Genomic DNA, 20,754 nt, shown 5'->3' on the forward strand with positions numbered 1-20,754 from the left:
ATGAAATCACTCTACAGCCTTTATACTGATCTCCCCATGAGAAATCTTCGGTTCATAAAGTCGTATTTCTGTCCCGATTTCCATTAACAACCATACCGAGTTTGGATAGAGCGATCTCCCAATTTAAGAGTTTGAACCCAGAAAGGCGCTTTCACTACCCATTTTCGACTTGAATGGACCATGAGTATGAGCCAGACTTGGCCATATTTGTATGCAGCTGCCACATATGCCTGTTGTGCGACTGAACGTATTAAAAACACAAAACCCCCATTTCCTACCCAGATTTATGAAATCTAGAAGAGATTCCTTAACACTCGTACCTGTTAAAGTCAATACCCAAACTTACGCCCTTTTTCCTGAAATTGGAAGCAGTGACCCCTTGTAACAGTAACATCCATGGTTTTATATTCTGCAATCCTTACGAATACACAGAAACGACTTGAAGTGAATTAGTTTTGAGTTTTTTCCGGCGATTGTTTCAGTAATTAACTTGGTATTTTCGTATATGTATGTTGGAAAAACCTACCAAGATTTGAGATCAGCCTACCACTTTTGGTTATAAATAGGGGCAGTACTAGAGGCCAAAAGAGAATAAGCGCAAATTCCACAAAACCGACGCGGAAAAGTTAAAAAAAATTGTCATCTTTGACGCTTGAAACCGAGTGTTATTCGGTGTTGCCACACTTGGAGTAGTGTTTTTGCTTTTCAAAGTTAAAATTTGTTTAATTTTTGCGGGTTGCTTTGTTTTACATTTGTTGCAGAATTGCATTTTTCATTCAGTCAAATAAATTTACGAAATGCTCATGATGTAGAAATAAAATAGAGAGATCGCTTTATAAGGGAGCTGCATCAAGCTATAGACCGATTCGGACCATATTTGACACGTAGGTTGAAGGTCATGGGAGAAGCCGTTCCCAATAGGATAATAATTACGCCCTCTGGAGGCTAAAGAAGTCAAGATCCCAGATCGGTTTATATGGCAGCTATATCAGGTTATGGATCGAATTGAACCATATTTGACACAGTTATTAGAAGTCATAACAAAACATGTCATGCGAAATTTCAGTAAAATCGGATAAGAATTGAGGCCTCTAGTGGCTCAAGAAGACAAGATCCAAGATCGGTTTATATGGCAGCTATATCAGGTTATGGACCAATTTAAACCATACTCAAGACAGTTGTTGGAAGTCATAATAGAACTCCTCATGCAAAAGTTCAGCCAAATCGGATAAGAATTGTGCCCTCTAGTGGCTCAACAAGTCAAGATCCAAGATCGGTTTATATGGCAGCTATATCGGGTTATGGACCGATATAGCCCATTTACAATCCCAATCGACGTACACTAATAAGAAGTATTTGTGCAAAAAATTTCAAGTGGCTAGCTTTACTCCTTCGATAGTTAGCGTTCTTTTGACAGACGGACGGACTAGATCGACTTAAATGTCATGACGATCAAGAATATATATACTTTGTGGGGTCTTAGACGAATATTTCGAGGAGTTACAAATAGAATGGCGAAATAAGTACACCCCATCCTATTGTGGAGAGTATGAAAATAAATCAAATAAGTTTATGTACACAACCCACATCTGTGCACGCTTTCGCTATTTTGCGGGACTTCTGAGGAATTCTATGGCACTTGCACTCAAAAAATTAACGCCAAGTGAATGAAAATTTAACTAAATGGTAGTAAAATTGAACATGATTTGACCCTTAAGATTTTTCTGTCCCGTTTAGCACACACAATTCCTTATTTTAGTTATATGCGGGTGACCCAAAATCTAGTTGAAATTTTGAAAAAATTGTGATATCTGAACCCAATTTCAACATGTTTTGGACATAATTCGAAATTAATACCAATTTCACACAAATTTATCGTATGATAGCCCTTAATTAATTACATATAAATATGGACATATTCATGTATTTCTTGAAAACTATTCTCTTTTTCTTATTTGATGAAAACTAACATATCAGGTATAAGGAGTATAAACGAAAGTAAGGTTTTATTTGCATTATGTAGTAGAAATAATTAGGTTAGGTGAGCTTTAAGTAGCAGTCTGCCATCAGACTCTGTAGACGTTTTCGTCGATTGTGATACCACAGGTACAGAAGAAGGAAGATGCCTCCAAGTTGAACCATCCAGATCGCTTTAAAAAGCCCAACAATTTGCGAGTGTTCACATCGGCTAAATCAGACAGGTTCTCAAAGTAATGAGAACCTAAAGTGGAACTCCTTTTGACTGCCAGTTCGAGACACACGCACCCAGAAGGTGTTTTATAGTCTCTTCTTCTTCGATGTCCTCACAGCTTCTGCAAAAGTCGTTGCTGGCAACCTTCAGTCTGTCAGCATGTTTTCCGATTAGACAGTGACCTGTCATGACGGACACAATGACTGAGACGTCTATTCTAGCCAATGAGAGTGAAGCAGTAGACCTCTTCAAGTCTAGATGAGGCCTCATAGTTTTGGAGTGCTCACAGCCCCTCTTTGTGACCATCTATCATTCGTTGTCCTTCGGGCATAGTCCTGAAAACTTAGCTTACATGTCGCTAGAAACATACCTACAGATTCCAGTGTCCCTGGAGTGTATAAGGTAGTTCCTAGTCTCGCAAGCTCGTCTGCTTTATACTTCCCTGGGATATCTATGTGGCCCGGCACCCTGAACTGGTGAATTTTGAACTGTTTAGACATCTCGTTGAAAGATCTGCGACAGTCGAGGGCGGTTTTTGTGTTCAAAAATACGTTCTCCAGGGATTTAATGGCTGCCTGGCTATCCGAGAAAATATTTACGCCAATCGTCGTTATGACATTAAATCATAGTTATTCCACCACTTCCATAACTGCAAGGATCTCCGCTTGATCAGTTTTAGATCTTTAGAATACACCCCAAAGCCCATCTGGCCGTCTATTTTGGAACCAACACAGTGCCCGTTGCCGCCACATGAAAGCTCCCTTAGCCTCACGGCAGTGGTCGCAGCAATTTATCTAGCTAAAATGTCATTAGATGTAGGCATTAAGTTAAATATACCATTAATTCATTAGATGTAGGCTTTAGATATAGTATTGAATTCAGTGCATCAGATTAAATCAGGATCGGGTTAAGTATTGAGCAGTAGGTGGAATTTTGAAGCGCCGTCCACCAGACCACAATACCATATAGCATTATAGGTCTGACAACTGCAGTATATAGCCAACGCATGACACGCGGTCTAAACCCCCCAAGGGCTTTTTTGCCCTTTCCAAAATGTTCGATATGAAGTTCAATTTCCTGTTCAACATAACACTCAGGTATTTTGCGCTTTCTGTATATGAAACATTTTCTTCTCCCAAGGATACTGTTGGTAACTTGTATCTCCTGCTGAAAAGAACTACTTCTGTCTTGCACGGATTTACGCCTAGACCCTTTTCAGAAGCCCACTTCCCTGTTGCACATAGAGCTTCCTGACGTATATCTCTTAGAGTGCTGGGAAACTTTTCCCTAACCGCTTTTGCCACGTTATCAGCTTACGCCACCACTTTTACACATTTTTCTTCCAGAGACAAGAATATTATATTACTTAACGGTCAAGGTTTTATAAAGTCGATTTTGTGATAAAGAGTGATTTGTTAAGAGCTTGATAACTTTAAAAAAAAAAAACGCATAAAATTTGCAAAATCTCATCGGTTCTTTATTTGAAACGTTAGATTGGTCCATGACATTTACTTTTTGAAAATAATTTCATTTAAATGCTGACCGCGGCTGCGTCTTAGGTGGTCCATTCGGAAAGTCCAATTTTGGGCAACTTTTTCGAGCATTTCGGCCGGAATAGCCCGAATTTCTTCGGAAATGTTGTCTTCCAAAGCTGGAATAGTTGCTGGTTTATTTCTGTAGACTTTAGACTTGACGTAGCCCCACAAAAAATAGTCTAAAGGCGTCAAATCGCATGATCTTGGTGGCCAACTTACCGGTCCATTTCTTGAGATGAATTGTTCTCCGAAGTTTTCCCTCAAAATGGCCATAGAATCGCGAGCTGTGTGGCATGTAGCGCCATCTTGTTGAAACCACATGTCAACCAAGTTCAGTTCTTCCATTTTTGGCAACAAAAAGTTTGTTAGCATCGAACGATAGCGATCGCCATTCACCGTAACGTTGCGTCCAACAGCATCTTTGAAAAAATACGGTCCAATGATTCCACCAGCGTACAAACCACACCAAACAGTGCATTTTTCGGGATGCATGGGCAGTTCTTGAACGGCTTCTGGTTGCTCTTCACTCCAAATGCGGCAATTTTGCTTATTTACGTAGCCATTCAACCAGAAATGAGCCTCATCGCTGAACAAAATTTGTCGATAAAAAAGCGGATTTTCTGCCAACTTTTCTAGGGCCCATTCACTGAAAATTCGACGTTGTGGCAGATCGTTCGGCTTCAGTTCTTGCACGAGCTGTATTTTATACGGTTTTACACCAAGATCTTTGCGTAAAATCTTCCATGTGGTCGAATAACACAAACCCAATAGCTGCGAACGGCGACGAATCGGTCTTTCACGGTCTTCAGCAACACTCTCAGAAACAGACGCAATATTCTCTTCTGTACGCACTGTACGCATTCGTGTGGTTGGTTTAATGTCCAATAAAGTAAACTGAGTGCGAAACTTGGTCACAATCGCATTAATTGTTTGCTCACTTGGTCGATTATGTAGACCATAAATCGGACGTAAAGCGCGAAACACATTTCGAACCGAACACTGATTTTGGTAATAAAATTCAATGATTTGCAAGCGTTGCTCGTTAGTAAGTCTATTCATGATGAAATGTCAAAGCATACTGAGCATCTTTCTCTTTGACACCATGTCTGAAATCCCACGTGATCTGTCAAATACTAATGCATGAAAATCCTAACCTCAAAAAAATCACCCAGTACATATTACGGCCAAACGGTTGAATGGATTTTAATGAAATTGGCATCAACCGAAAGATATTTTTCAGAGAAGCGACGAATATATATGAAAATTAATTTTCCTTAAAGAAAAGCAATGAAAATGAGGAATTAATTTTCAATCACAACAAGAAGAAGCATAGACACACCAAATTGTGGTTGGTTTTTTTATACCCACCACCGTAGGATGGGGGTATATTCATTTTGTCATTCCGTTTGCAACACATCGAAATATCCATTTCCGACCCTATAGAATATAGATATTCTTGATCAGCGTAAAAATCTAAGACGATCCAGCCATGTCCGTCCGTCTGCGCAGATTCTTTTTTTGTCCATAAGCAGGGCCGTATCTGGATATAGCCCCCATATAGAACGATCCGCCGATTTAGGGTCTTAGGACCATAAAAGCCGCATTTATTATCCGATTTCGCTGAAATTCGGGACAGTGAGTTGTGTAAGGCCCTTCGATATCCTTCTTCAATTTGGCTCAGATGGGTCTAGATTTGGATATAGCTGTCATTTAGAGCGATCTCTGGATTTAAGGCTTTGGGCCCATAAGAGGCGCATTTATTGTCCGATGTCGCCGCAATTTGGGACAGTCAGTTAAGTTAAGCTGCTTGACATACTTCTGCAATATGACACAGATCGGTCCAGATTTGGTTATGGCTGTCATATAGACCGATCTCTCGATTTAAGGGTTTGGGGCCATAAAACGCACATTTATTGTCCGAGTTCGCCGAAATTTGGGACAGTGAGTTGTGTTAGGCTCTTCGACATTTTTCTTCAACTTGGCCCAAATCGGTCCAGATTTGGATGTAGCTGCCATATGGACCGATATTTCGATTTAAAGTCGATCGATATTTCGATTTAACGTCGATAGATCGGTTTATTTTTAGATATAGTAGCTACTAAAAAGACCACTATTTTGTTATACACAATTGAACAATGAATTATACTTATTAGAATTTGGTCCAAATCGGAACATATTTCGATATAGCTGCTATGGGGCATAAGGTATGCATTTTTCACCGGATTTTGAAGAAAGATGGTTTACATATTTACCAGAGGTGGTGGGTATCCATAGTTCGGCCCGGCCGAACTTAACGCTTTTTTACTTTCTTCTTAAGCATTCGTTATGGGTGTGCAAAGCCATGGGTGGGAGTATCAGTGATGAGAGTAAGAGATGTGGCAATATGTTCGGAAAATCTAATCTATGTGGCTCAGGATTGGAGGGTCTCCATGGAACACTCTTTCTCTCACCATCGCTACATTAGGTTTAGAAAAGCACAGCCAACGCCGAATACGATAAGCTTCCGGATTAAGTTAAAACCCAACTAGACAAAATTCGGAAGAATACTCAGAAGAAGACTTGGGCAAGATAATTTAGATTGTCCAAGCATAGAAGACATTGACGACAATGTCAACTGGATTACAACTGCACTAGTGGAGTCAGCTCAAGAGAACCAGATTGACAGGAGAGATTCGCAATATTGGGAAAGAGGACTTTTTAACAGAGCACGTCGTAACAAAGCGGAAGTAAATTGGGATGTGTATTCCACACGTCTCAAGGAATAAAATAAGATTACCAGAGCGGCAATACGTGCCTCCTAGAAGCTTTTCTGCGAACAGGTCGATATCGTCCACGACGCCGCCAAGATGAAAAAGTTTCTCTTAAAAACCCATATCCAAACTGAGACGTTAGTAGACGACATGGGAGTGAGAGCAGAAACAACGGAGGACTTGTTGAGGCATTTTCCACAGGATACGACGGGACTCACGGAGACACCTGAATCTTGGAATAATGAGGTGGATCGAAGGTTTATCATAAACGAATTTATGGCAAAGGAAGCCTTGAGGAGCTTCAAACCATTTAAGTCACCCGAACCTGATGGAATATTTCCGGACGCCGACTATCTGGCAACTATTTTCACAGCGTGTCTAGGATTTGCATACACTCCGAAAGCCTGGCAGGGGGCAAGGATGATGTTTATTCCCAAGCCCGGCAAGGCAAGTTATGCGACACAAAGGCCTACAGGCCTATAAGCAATACCTCATCTATACTCAAAACCGAACGCATTGTGAATACCATGGTAAAGAGTAGGACATCCAGCGAACTGTTATCCAATTTTAACCCAGAGAAGACTGACATATGCCTGTTTACGAGGAAATCGAAAATGGGCCAATTTGATGCACCACGTTTCCTCAATATAACGATTGCGATGTATCTGATAAGTTCAAGTTCAAATACTTAGGTGTGATCTTGGATAGGAAACTTAATTGGAAGTGTCACATTCAGGAGCGTACTGAGAAGGCTCACAAGTATTGGGCACTATGAAGACGGGCCGTAGGCTGGAAATGGGGTCTGAATCCGAGAATAGTCCACTGACTCTACAGAAGCATGATTAGATCAATACTTACTTACCCCTCAATAGTTTGGTGGACTGCTATGGAGAAAAAGTGCAACATATGGACCACACAACAGGTTCAGAAAACAGACCACTAAGGCACTGGAGACTATTCCATATCCGACCCATTGATATACAGATTATATGTGAGGCAGCCATTACGGCTAAGAGACTTGAGGCGATGGAAGATTGGATCGAGGATGGGAGTAGCTCATACCATCGCGGTATAATCGAGGCGACGATAGGAAACCTGGAAGGAAGGGAAGAGGTTTCCGATCGGATACCTGAGACGACACCTCCCTCTTACCCCAATTCTCAAAAACGCCAGATCTCGGGGATGTGTGCACCGATTTAAGCAAAATTTTGTATGCCACCTTATGGTACCCCAAAAACACGAAATTGGTATAAAATTTTTTGGTCAAATAACCTAGAGGGACGCCCCATCCCAAAACCCACCGGACGGGCATGTTTACCGATTGGGACAATATGGGTATCAAGTGAACGGTATTTAAGAGTAGAGTACGAACTTGCTATAAAAATTTTGCCCAAAGTGTTCAGGGGAGTCCCCCACCCCTAAACAGACCCCCCAACAGGACTCTTTCACCGCTTTGGGCAATATGGGTATCAAATGAAAGGTAAATAAAAGCAGAGTACAAATCTGAAATAAAAATTTATTCTTTGGTGTGTGAGGGGCCTCCCTACCCCCGAAACCTCCCCGCAGGGCATATTTAGCAATTAGGACAATATGGATATCAAATGAAAGGTTTTTAAAAGTAGAGTTAAAAACTCATAAAAATGTATTCCTTGGTATCTGAGGCGCCTCCCAACCCCCAAAACTCCCCAGCAGGGCTTATTTACCAATTGGGATAATATGGATATCAAATGAAAGTTGAGTACACATCTGTTATAAGAATTTGGTCCAAGGTATCCACGGGCATGAATGTCCAACGTCACAAAATGGATATCAAATGAAAGGTCTTTGGGAGTTGACTACGAATCTGGTATTCATATTGGGGATAGAGTCTGGGACAGGCCCCCCACTAAATACCCTTCAATAGGACTTGTGAATTAAAGAAAGGTCTATGTCAGTAGAGTTCGAATCTAATGTCGATAAAAGGATTCAAGGATCTGGGTCACGTCCAGCCATTCAGCAGGACATGTATATCGCAACAATAAAGGACTGAAATAAATTATTTTTGGGTCCTAGCGTCGGGAGGAGCGACCCTCTACTCAAAATAAAAACAACACCAAACTGTCATGTAGGACGACCGAGAATATAATATACTCAAATGAAAGGATTTGTCAGAGGGCATCCCCCTCCTCCTATCCTACCCAAAAAAAAAGGAATTAAAAATAATATATGAAGGCCGATAAAAGGTCTTTGGTAGTAGAGTACACTTTCAGGGTCCGCCCCCTAAACTCCTTTCAAACTGGCCATGTTTGCCTACTATGGAAATAAATAATAGGAATTCGTAGTAGAAAAGTAATTTGAAAGTAGAAAACTAATTTGATATCCAAATTTGAGGCCAAGTGTTTGGGGGTAGTCTCACCCCATAAACTCCCTCTAAACCAATTGCAACTGCTGCTCAAATAAAAGGTATTTAACATTAGAGCACGATACTGATATTTTTTCAGGGCAAAGTTCGAGGGTGGTCGCCCCACCTCAAATACCCCCCAAACTGGACATATTGGTGGATTATGGCAAAAAGGGGTCTCATCTCATACACTCCCCCTGAATCACATATATATACCGACTCTAGCAATATGTAGCTCCAATATGGTTTTTGGGGTAAAGTATGAATCGGATATCCACTTTCGGGGCAAAGGGTTTGGCTACTCCAATTCACCATCAAAAACCAAGAGAATGAAGTAGATCTAACATCCAAACTTTAATGGGAGGAGCCTCCCCTTAACGTATTTTCAAAAACGCCAGATCTCGGAGATTGGTAGGGCGATTTACGCGAAATTGTGTTTGTTTATCATAACCCAAAAATATAAATTTAATATATTCTTATTTAAGGTGGCCGAATGGAAATTTAAACCAATAGTGCACGAATCTGGTGCACCACACCTCCAAAAAAGTGTCCCATACCGGACATTTTTACCGACCATAGCAATAAAAGCCTCAAATGAAAGAAATTTGGTAGTTGAGCACCAATATGATATCCAGATTGGGGCGAAATATCTGAAAGGCCGTCATAACCGTAATGCAGTACCCCCAAACAGGACTTTTCCTAACCGTGCCAGTATTGGGCTCAGCTAAAATAATAGAGTGAAAGAAGGCACAGTGAAACGCGCCATGTCCAGCTAGTCTTATATATAAAAATCAATTTGTGTTTGTTTGTTTGTTTAGTTCAAAAACGGCTGAACCGATTTTCTTGAAATGTTCATAGATCGTGCATAATGACCCGTGGTGAAAATAGGGTCCTTCATTTTTTGATATCTGAAGGGGGGCGGACCCTTACCCTTATTTTCAGAAACTCTAAGCGAAATTTTGTGTGCTCTCTTATATTAACCAAAAATTTGGTATCCAAATTTGGGATGGGGTACCTAGCCGGGACGCCCCAGCCCATAGCCTACCAAATATATATATAGACCAATCACGACAATATGGGACTCAAATGAAAGGTATTTAAGAGTACAATACGAATCTGATACCCAAATGTGGGACTAAGTGTTTGGGGGATCACCCCAACCCACAAAACACACCTAAATGTGCGACCAAGTGTCCCCTCCCAAAAACACCGCCAAAGGGGACAAATTTACGACTATAGCAATATGGACAGCAAATGAAAGGTTTTTGGAAGAAAAGCATGAATCTGATATCAATATTCGGGAAAAAGGGTAACACCACCAAATTATGATAGTTAATACCAAATTATGATAATTAATAATAGATATTTTAAAGTAGAACACGAATCTGAAATATATTTTCGGGGCCAAATCATTGAGTGGCACCTCATTCCCCAAAACTCCCCCCAGACAGGACATGTATGCGGACTATAGAAATATGGGGCTTAAATGAAAGGTATTTGAGAGTAGACCACGAATCTGATATTGACATTTGAGGCCAACTGTCTGGTGACGTCCCACCCCCAAATAGGACGTATTTACTCACCATGACAATTTGGGTCTTAAAGAGTGTAGAGCTCGATAAAGATATTTCTTAAGGCCCATACCCCAAATCGGACATATTTTCCAATAAGTGGTTTTAATGAAAGGTATTTCAGACCATAACAATATGGGGCTCAAATTAAAGGTATTGGGGAGCATAAATCGAAATTGATATCCACTTTCAGGACCAATTTTCTGGGGGTCTACCCTTTACCATGTGATATCCGAATGTGGGACCATGTATTTGAGGCAACGCCCCTTCCCCAAAACCATCACCAAAGAGGGTTCAAGGTCCTAGTCCACACCACCCCAAAACCCACATATCACCTTCCTGAGGGAGTTCCCACTCCCAACATCCCAATGAGAGTATAAAGCTTTTTTTAAGTGGAGAACATCCAACATCCAAACTTAGACGACCCTTAAGTATCCTAGCGAATTCATAGACTAAATGCATTTATATTGTTATACTGTTAGTAAAGCGATATACATATACTATTTCCGTAGCATGGTATATCACTATAAGCTCTTAAATTATAGAAAATAAATATTCAAAGGATAATTTTGTTCTATATAAATAGAAGAAGGCACAGCGGAGTAGGCCCTGTCCAGATAGAATATGTATATAATATATATAAATGGGGGTCCATAGGGTGCCTAAGCATTAGTTGGTTCTGGATGTGTCGGTGACAGGATGCAACCCTGCTTCACTCCTTTGTCGATCCCGAAAAGTCGGCTCCCTATTAAATTCTGCAGACTGTTCAATGATTATGCGCAGGGAGTTAATGTGGTCGGCACAAGAACGCCCTGGTCGAAAACCTGCCTGTTCCTTCCTCAAAATGCTGTCAAGTGCAGGCGAAATACGCTTCAGAAGAAGGCTTGCCATCACCTTATTTATTGCGTTTAGCAATGTATCCCCCTCCAGTTCTTACGCTGGTTGAGATCACCCTTCTTTGGGATTGTGACCATTACCCCTTCTTTTATACCGTGGGGACAGCGTTTGTATCCCAGGCGTCCCTGATTATTGGGGTGATCGCTTGAGCTATGGGGTGTCCCCCATACCGCAGCAGTTAAGCAGGTATATTATCAGGGCCGGCTGATTTGCCGTTTTTAAGTGAGACCAGAACGCCCTCAATTTTTTTGCAGCTGGGTGGGGCCATAGATATATCCCAGCGTGGGATTTTGCGCAAAGGGGGATTAAGAAGGTCGGAGCTTACTTCATCGGTTGCTGGTCCTTTGGAGCGAAACCGCACCATCGCTCTAATTGCTGTTCGGGTGATGTTAATTCTGATCCGTCCTCGTCTTTTATTATTGCCGTTGGCCGTATATTGTTAACGCTCATTTGTTTTATTGACTCGTAGACACCACGCATGTTTCAATATTAACTGAATTTTCGGTATGGTCTGCCAGCATATTAAAATATATTCGCTTATCTCTGCGAACTAGGCTCTTGACCAGCAAGGTGGAGGCGCGATATTCAGTCCTGGCCGAGGTTTTGGTTACACTTGATTTTGCCCGTAGCAGACCATTGCGTAGACGTTTTCGGTGTTTTTTATTTCCTCTATTGTTTCGTTGTTTATCCATGGTTTTTGAGATCGTCGAGCAATACCTATGACAGAGGTGGCCGTCTCTGTACATGCTGCTTCTTCTCCGTTAATGTTGCTTTGTATTCGCGCGCTCTTTCGGGGTCTTTTGGGTTTAAGAGGTTGAACTTTGTGCTTTTTGTTTGCATTGTATAATCGATATTTTGCGTAATTTTGAATTTAATTTTGCCGTCATGATGCGTTCAGATATAATATTGTATGATAGACGAGCTCGCTTTGCTTTCGGCGTCAGTAAAAGGCTTGAAAAAATTAAGTGGTAACCATCGTACTTCACTTAAACCGAGGATGTCTAGGTTGTAGTGTGACATATTGTTCTGGGCTTCGTAAAGTCTCGATGCTTCTGCGAGAGTTCTGCTTCCGTCATCGGGGGGTTGTCATTCTATGTTTCTGTAATCGTTATTTTTTTACATGGATGGCTGATTGGGCCATCACATCGGTATCTAGTGCTGGGGCTGCCAGCGACCCTCTAGGTGGGGCTTTTTTATAGTGAATCTTCTGAATATCTGCGAGCGCCACCGTCCCCCATTTCCTTTGGCTCATCCGCTGCCGACCCTGTTGCACGAACCCATCGTGATCGTATTCGTACCCGAGCAAGCGGGACACCCGCTGATTGTGCTAACTTGTTGGTTCCAATCCACCACCTGGGGAGGCGTCCTATGGGAGAAGAAGCTTGGAACTCCGCACGGAAGGAATTCGTTCTACTTCCCATTGGTAAAATCCTTTCGTTCTAAGATTACCTTTACGACTTCGTTTGGACTTATATCCGGACTACATGCAGGCCAATTCAAAACTTCAAAACTTTTGAAAGAAAGCTGCTAATGTTTCACCATTTTACAACAACGATATTTCCAACATTTCTTCATGATTCCCAGAGATTATTTTAGTTGCATTCCGAGCCAGGTGTAGCTTGCTTCCCAAATCATGACGTACCACTACCCAAATTTCTGCTTATTCCTAATAGTTTTTATGAAATCTGTCAAAATAATTATCGAGTTTTGACATTGCGACAGTTTCGGGGTTCACCAAGTACTCCACCTTGTACTACAATTTAAACCCAATTTTAAGAAATTTTCAAAAACATTTACGGATCTCCCTATCGTCCGATTTCAAAGACGTTTGACATCTAGGTTAGGTTACGTTTGGTTGAAAAGAGGGTGCAGATATTAATCCGCCTCATGCCACTATGGACATACACCTAAGCTAGTAATCCGCTTGTTGTACGCTCTAAAAACTATAAAGTAACCTCTAAAACGAAAATTTTAAGTTATGAATTCCGTGCTACTTACAAAATCCTTTATTGTTTGTCTGGTATTGTGTCTCCACCTAAGTGCCGGTATCTGTTAGACGCGAAAGCCGGGCAATGACAAAGGAAATGCTCCAATGTCTCATCATCTTCCCCGCATGCCCTACACATGTTATCACTTGACGCACCGATTTTACATACATAAGTTAGCTCGTAGTCCTATGTGTCCCTTATGATACCAATAGCTATACTGACCTCCTTCTTGTTTCTTTTCAGTAATAGCTTCGTCTTCTCACGATCTGGATCCCCCATAGGATTTTCGCCGTCCTACCGACCGTTTCGCTGTTCCACAATGTTGCATGCGCGTTCGTCGCCCACTCCCTTAACTGGGACTGCGTCGACCCGAAGAGCTTCGGGTTAACCAAATTTATTGACGGCAGTCCTCTGGCCTTCACCGCCAAGTCGTCTGCCCCTTTCATTTCCCCTTACTCCGTTATGGCCCGGCACCCAAACGATGCCGATTTTGCCATCTTCAGAGAAGGCGATAATCTCCTTCTAACACTGCAAGACTGTTCGTGACCTTACCGTCCTGGTTGTAATTGCCCTATATACTGCCCTAATACTGTCGGTGAAGATGTTCACAATCGAAAAAAAAAACTAAAATCTTAAATTTTTTTTATCTTTCGCTAATAAAGGGTTTCTAGGTATTCGGGCTTTTCTAAGAAAAAAAAGATTTAAATCCACATTTTACCAAATATCACATCCATTGATCGTCAACAAATCAGAAATAATGTGTTTCTTTTTGTCAATTTTCGTAAAAATTGCATGCCCAATCTCTAAAACGAACTTAGCCTATAATTATTTCGCACCCGTTTTCCGTATATTTGAAATATTTAAGTTATTTTTATTGAAAAATTTAAAAACTTTCGGTTAAAATTTTGTAAATAACTAAAACACTTATAAATAATAAAAAAAAATTGTATTTAATTCCTAAAATTTTAACTTTTTTCTCCATGTGTTGGGGTGAACTTATATTTATTTCGCGCACTCTATATCTTCTTCTATATAATAAGTAAAAGCGTGCCAAGTTCGGCAGGGCCGAATCTTATATACCCTCCACCATGGATCGGATTTGTCGAGTTCGTTTCCCGCCATCTCTTCTTAGGCAAAAAAAGGATAAAAGAAAATATTTGCTCTGGCAAATCGGATAATAATTCCGACCTCTAGAGGCTCAAGAAGTCAAGACCCCAGATCGGTTTATATGGCAGCTATATCCGGTTATTAACTGATTTGAAGGTATTTAAGAGTAGAAAACGTATCTGCTATATAATTGTCGGACTAAGTGTTTGGGGACCACCCCAACCCCAAAACACCCCTAAATCGAACATATTTACCGACCTTGGCAATATGGGACTCAAATGAGAGGTATTTGAGAGTAGAATGTAATGAACCACCATCTTGGGCCCTAATTCCTCTGGGAGTCGCTACCTACTCGCCGCCGGCCGTGCTCAGTCCTGGGGCGGTTCTTTCCCGTTGGAAGTAGGCTTGGTTTCGCTGCCATATAAGTAAAAATAAGGTAGTTTAAAAGAATAGTAAGTGAAAAGAAGAATAGTAAAGGTATTAAATAAAAGAAAAATAAAGGGTAGAAGAAATTAGAGTGAAGCTGATCTCAGGAGCAGTCTAGATGTAATTTGACTGCCATTCTCTACCCACCCAACCATGCTGACGAATCCTTCAGCCCATTTTATCTCCTACTAATGGACATACAGTTCACCTTTTGTGAGTTATTAAAAAAAAATTTAAAACATCGTTATAATATATTCAAAAAATAATAGTAATCGATTTGTGGCAATTAAAGGTATAAAACTTAGTCAAATAAAAAGTGATTGTATTAAAGGTAATCTTTAAAAGTGAATGATATTGAAAGAAAGAACTATAGTTTACGTAAAAATAAAAACTAAACCTAGCATTTAGCAAAGATAAGTGTCGTGAATTTGTGTTATTATAAAAATGTGACATGAGCATAACAAATTAAATAATATTATGTAAACTCACCAGCTAATATCCACGATGTCCTTAGGCCTTCAGACGTGAGATTTGAAATTCCTATAGTTCTGGGTGGTTATAAAATTTAAGGCTTCAAATTTGCTTTGCTCGTGCATCAAAGTAACATATAAATTTAATAATTGTTTTGAATGTAATAATGGGAAAAATAAACTAAATGTATATACTATAAATAATTCTTGTTTTATCTCCAATTGAAAAAGAATGAGAATCCCCAGAATTCTTTAATTGACACAATTCGGTAATAGGGAAATGCTGTGTCCATTGGGCTCCAATAAAACTATGGACGGGAAGACTCTAGCATTTGATGTATTGATTTGACAAGTCAGGATTTTAGGTCAATTTTGGGTTCATTGAGCTCTAATCAAACTATCGATTGGTAGACTCCTGTCTTGATATTTTCGTTTGACAAATTAAGAAAATTTTGCTTTCTTTGAGCTCCAATCAAAGCATCGATTAGAAGACTTCGATCTTGATATTAGTAGAATCAATAATCTCAATATCCGCCTTTAAAAGGCATCAATTGGTCTTTGGGGCCGATTATATAATAATTAAGGGATTGATGTCTAAGGCAATTTGGGACCAATACAGATAATTTGAGATTGGAGATTTCCTCTTCTTTTGTTGGTGGACAGCGCCGATTCACAGAGGAATCGGCGATCTGCGATAAAATAACGGGGATGCAATTTAGAGGAAAGAACTTCAATATTTAAAGATTAAATGCTTACCCAAACTACAGGAAAATAAAAATTAGTCGAAAAATTAATTTCGTCGTCCGAAATTTGAAAATAAATTGATGTGGTATGCTCGTGATCCTTTTATCTCCTTAATAATTACTCAATTAAATCTTCGAATAATTCTATTTTTTTTTTTCGTATAAAATATTTTCTGACACGTCTAACACTAATCGTCTTTCAAATTGAAATGAAAATGAAAATTTTCTGTATAGACATATAGACAGCTTTTAATTTCAAAACACATTATGTTTTAATAAATAAAACAAAAATTTAATAAAACTCATTATTTCCCAACAAGTGTGTAAAATACTAGAAACTGTAAATAAAAGAGGTCACATGTGGGACCAAGATCTGGGGGTGCACCCCTTCCGCAAAACACCCCCCAAACAAGACTTATTTACTGATCATGACAACATGGGGCTCAAATAAAAGGTGTTTAAGTGTAGAATACGAATCTGATATCCAAATGTAGGACCATGTGTATGGGGGCCCCCCCTTCCAAAAACAACCGCCAAAGAGGACAAATTTACTACAATAGCAATATGGGGCTCAAATGGAGGGTCTTTGAGAGTAAAGCACGAATCTGATATCAATATTCGGGAAAAAGTGTGGACGTATTTGCTGACGATTCCAATATGGGGCTGTAATAAGAAATATTTTAGAGTAAAACACGAATCTGATATATATTTTCAGCGCCAAGTCACTGATCGACCGCTCCATCCCCCAAAACACCTCCGAAACTGGTCATGTTTGCCGACTATGGAAATATGGGGCTCAAATGAAAGGTATTTAGGAGTAGACCACGAATCTGATATCAACTGAAAGGTATTTGGGAGTAGACCATGAATCTGATATCAACTGCCTAGAGGACGTTCCACCCCTGTAACAACGCCCAAATAAAACGTATTTTCTCACCATGACAATTTCGGGTCTTAAGAGTGGATTTCGTTATTGATAGTTTTTAGAGCCCATACCCTAAACTGGACATATTTGCTGACTTTTGCAATAAGGGCTTTAAATGAAAGGTATTTGAGATTAGAAAACGAATTTGATATCCAATTTTGAGGCCAATGGCAATATGGGGTACAAATAAATGATAGAGTAGAGTAGAGCACGATGCTGATATATTTTCAGGGATAAGTGTATGGAGAATCGCCCCAATCCGCAAAACTTCCCTAAATCGGGGATATTTACCAACCACGTCAATGTGGGGCTCAAATGAAAGGTATTTGGGGTCGACTCCTTCCCTAAAACACCCCACAAACAACAAATGAGGACGTCTTATCTCATAAACTCCCCTTAAACCAATGGCAATATGGGGTTCAAATAAATGGTATTTGAGAGAAGAGAACGATGCTGATATTTTTTTCTGGGCCAAGAGTCTAAGGGACCACCTCATCCCTGAAAACACCCTTTAATCGGTCATCATGATAATATGAAGGCTTTTAATAATGGGGTATATCTAACACCCAAACGTTAATGACCCTTAACCCTGCGAGCGAATTCATAGACCAGTAAAGATCATACGGAATTCAGATAAAAGCATTTATATTGTAAGCTTTTGCAATATACATATTTTATTTTCGTAGCATGGTATTTCACTTAAAGCTCTTTGTTGAAAATAATTATTGAAAGAATAATTTTGTTCCATATAAAGTAAAAGAAGGCGCAGCGGGGCGGGCCCGATTCAGCTAGTCTATTATACAATATAAACATGAAATTGTTGCGCTTTGTTTGTTTGTTTGTCTGTTCCGTATAGACTCAAAAACGGCTGAACCGATTCTCTTGAAATTTTCAGAGATGGTAGAGTTTAAGCCCCCGGTGAAAATAGTGAACTACATTTTTTGATATCCGAAGGCGGGGCGGACCCTCCCCCATGCCGACCCTCTCCAAACTGTCATGTAGGATGACCGAGAATATATTGTACTCAAATGAAAGGTCGTGTTAGAGGACAGAGAAGGAATTAAGAACAATATGAAATAATATACGAAGGCCGTTCAGGATAGAATAGGACAGAAATAAAAGGTTTTTGGTAGTAGAGTACACTTTTTACGTTCAAATTGGGTGCAGGAGGACCTGGGGAGCAGGAGGACCTGCGGATCGTTAAGAATGCAGTATCCCAAGTGGTCGCTTTGAAATATGATTTTTAATATAGATAACCAATTCAAAAAATTTAATTAGTGTGCATCTGAACGAGACCCCCTAGTTCTGAATATCTTGATAGCCTCCTTCAAAATGATTGACATTATGGGACTCAAACAAAATCCGCCTCTAAACTCCCTTCAAACCGCTCATGATTGCCTTATATGGTGATAAAACATAGGTATTTGTTAGAAGAAAACGAATTTGATATCCAAGTTTGAGGCCAAATGTTTGGGAGTCGTGCCAACCCATAAACTTCCTCTAAACCAATGGCAATTAGGATTCAAATTAAGGTAATTTGAGAGTAGAGCATGATGCTGATATTTTTTCAGTGGCCGCCCTACCCTGTGTACCCCTCAAACTGGACATATTTGTGGATTATGATAAAAAGGGGCTCAAACCTATATCTGTTTCATGGCCAATTGTTTTAGCGACGCCGCACCTCATAAACTCCCCCTATACCACACATATATACCGACTATAGCAATACAATATGTACCAATCCAATCCAATGTGATTTTCGGGAGTGGAGTATGAATCTGATATTCACCTTTGGGGCAAAGTGTTTGTCTACTCCAATCCACCACCAAATCCAAGAGAATGAAGTAGATCTAACATCCAAACTTACCCTGTTTGCAAAAACGCCAGATCTCGGAGATGGGTGGGATATCTAAGGGCCGCCCCACCTCCAAAGCCACCAGCCAAATGGAATATAAGCCAATAATGACAATATGGGAATGAAATTAAAGGTATTTGAGACCACGAATCTGATATATGGGGATCCGCCTCACTCTCAAAAACGCCCCCATACCGGACATATTTACCGACCATAGCAATATACGGCTCTAATGAAAGGTATTTGGGAGAAGACCACCAATATAATACCAGCACCCCCAAACAAAACTTTTTTCCTGACGTGACCGTATAGGGCTCAGATAAAAAAAGAGAGTGAAAGTAGGCACACCGGAGCGCACCCTGTCCAGCTAGTACATTTTATGGTCGCAGATTAATATTTTTAGGCCCTCTAAAGCGAATGACTAGAATAGTACACCCCCGATACTAAGGTGATGGGCATTAAAATTAATAGTACTCATGAATTGTCTTCTTAGCCTTTATCACTTACCTCTTCTTGGTCCTTTCATTGGAGAGTCAGACAATTTCAATGTAGACATTGAAATTGCTCCGAATAAGTGCAAAGTATGGCAATTATTTTTCATTAAGCATTTATTTGATTAATCATATATGCGTGGCTGTTGTTTTATTTACGTTTTCAAATGTTCGTGTATGAATTCATATTTATTTTTCTTCCTTTTTTTCATATATATAATTTTTAATGTAATTAAATAGTACATCTAATAAAAGTGGAGTTTTGTTTTTGTTTGCCTTAAGTTTTCTTATGGTTATAATAATGATGAATAATATTTGGGTTGGATCATTTGTTTTACTTTGCAATGGGACTGTGAGCAGAAATCCGCTCCGTCCTCTTTTTTCATCAAGATCGCCAAAGACTAGGTTCTCAAGTGGTTGGCCCTGTGCCTTACCAACATGAATGGGAATATTTAAGGGACTAGGCATTTTTCATCATCTTCAAATGTAAGCGAATTTTAAAACATTTATTTTTTTTAATAAGTAAAAAAGAAAACAATACATTACGTTAAAAACATTTGGTTTTTTTTTTCTCTTAATGTAGCATTGATGTGGAGGAGATCACATCCGTGAAGTCATTGATTTATTAATGTGGGTAATTGTGGTTGGATGTAAAATATCCTTCTAAGCATACGAGTATTTCCGATGAAAGCTACGAATGATGTGTGTGTGCCTGTGTGTGTGTGAACTTGCATATTAGTGGAGATCATTCAATGTTCTCGCCTGAGAAGAAGATAATACTGGCTGTACCTTCTTATCATTCATATGGTTATGACGAATAGAATAATTAAAGCAATTTTATTTCATATATCCTTTGAAAGTCGGCCTGAAGGGACGTCGTGAATGGGGCAATGCGACTTTCGAGAAAATACAATTAAGTTTTAAAAACTAAAAGGTATTGGATAGTGTTGTGTATACTTCGGGCTAGTACGTCATGTACGTCACGCCTTATTCGATGGTGTGTTCTGATTGACGCAACTGGTGCGTTCTAAGCGATACTTTATGACATTGAAAAGGTGTGCCAGCTGGAGGAAATCTTTTCTATTCACTGTTAATGTGCCGGGTACTTCCAAGGATGATTGATGTAAGGGTATTCAGCATAGTTGAACATCAGCTTACAGCAGCAACTCTGTCCGCCCTCTCCGCTATTAGAAAAATGATCAGGCTCTGTAATGCAATTCCTAATTTTTGAATTCTGCAAATAGATAAATAAATAAAACATTCATGAATTACTCCGGTGCTATCGCAAGAGTCGACATTTTATGCAAATGATCCAAATTGTATAAATGATATCTAAAATCCATATCTGCCATCAGGCATAATATTATTAGAAATTTTGGGTGTGTTAAGGAAAGGTGACCTAAATTGAAGATTCTGTGGCTAAAC

At 39.8% G+C, this 20,754-nt stretch overlaps 1 protein-coding gene and 1 long non-coding RNA gene across 4 annotated transcripts in view; both read right to left on the reverse strand.

Moving 5' to 3' along the window:
• LOC106087785 (uncharacterized) overlaps positions 1-16,267 on the reverse strand; it is a 95,850-nt gene extending 79,583 nt beyond the window's left edge. The window contains exons 1-2 of the long non-coding RNA XR_009396514.1: positions 16,072-16,267; positions 15,335-16,004 (exon numbers count right to left, since the gene is read on the reverse strand). This is a non-coding gene — a long non-coding RNA (uncharacterized LOC106087785). The remainder of the gene's footprint in view (positions 1-15,334; positions 16,005-16,071) is intronic.
• A 3,161-nt stretch (positions 16,268-19,428) lies between these two features.
• The window catches only part of LOC106087778 (titin), a 64,579-nt gene continuing 63,253 nt past the window's right edge, over positions 19,429-20,754 (reverse strand). For all 3 annotated transcript variants that reach the window (XM_059364654.1, XM_059364615.1, XM_059364595.1), the window contains one exon: positions 19,429-20,563. The gene's annotated coding sequence lies outside the window, so the exon portion shown is untranslated. The remainder of the gene's footprint in view (positions 20,564-20,754) is intronic.

This window comes from Stomoxys calcitrans, chromosome 1 (genome assembly GCF_963082655.1).
Source record: "Stomoxys calcitrans chromosome 1, idStoCalc2.1, whole genome shotgun sequence".
NCBI classification, from domain to species: Eukaryota; Metazoa; Arthropoda; class Insecta; order Diptera; family Muscidae; genus Stomoxys; species Stomoxys calcitrans.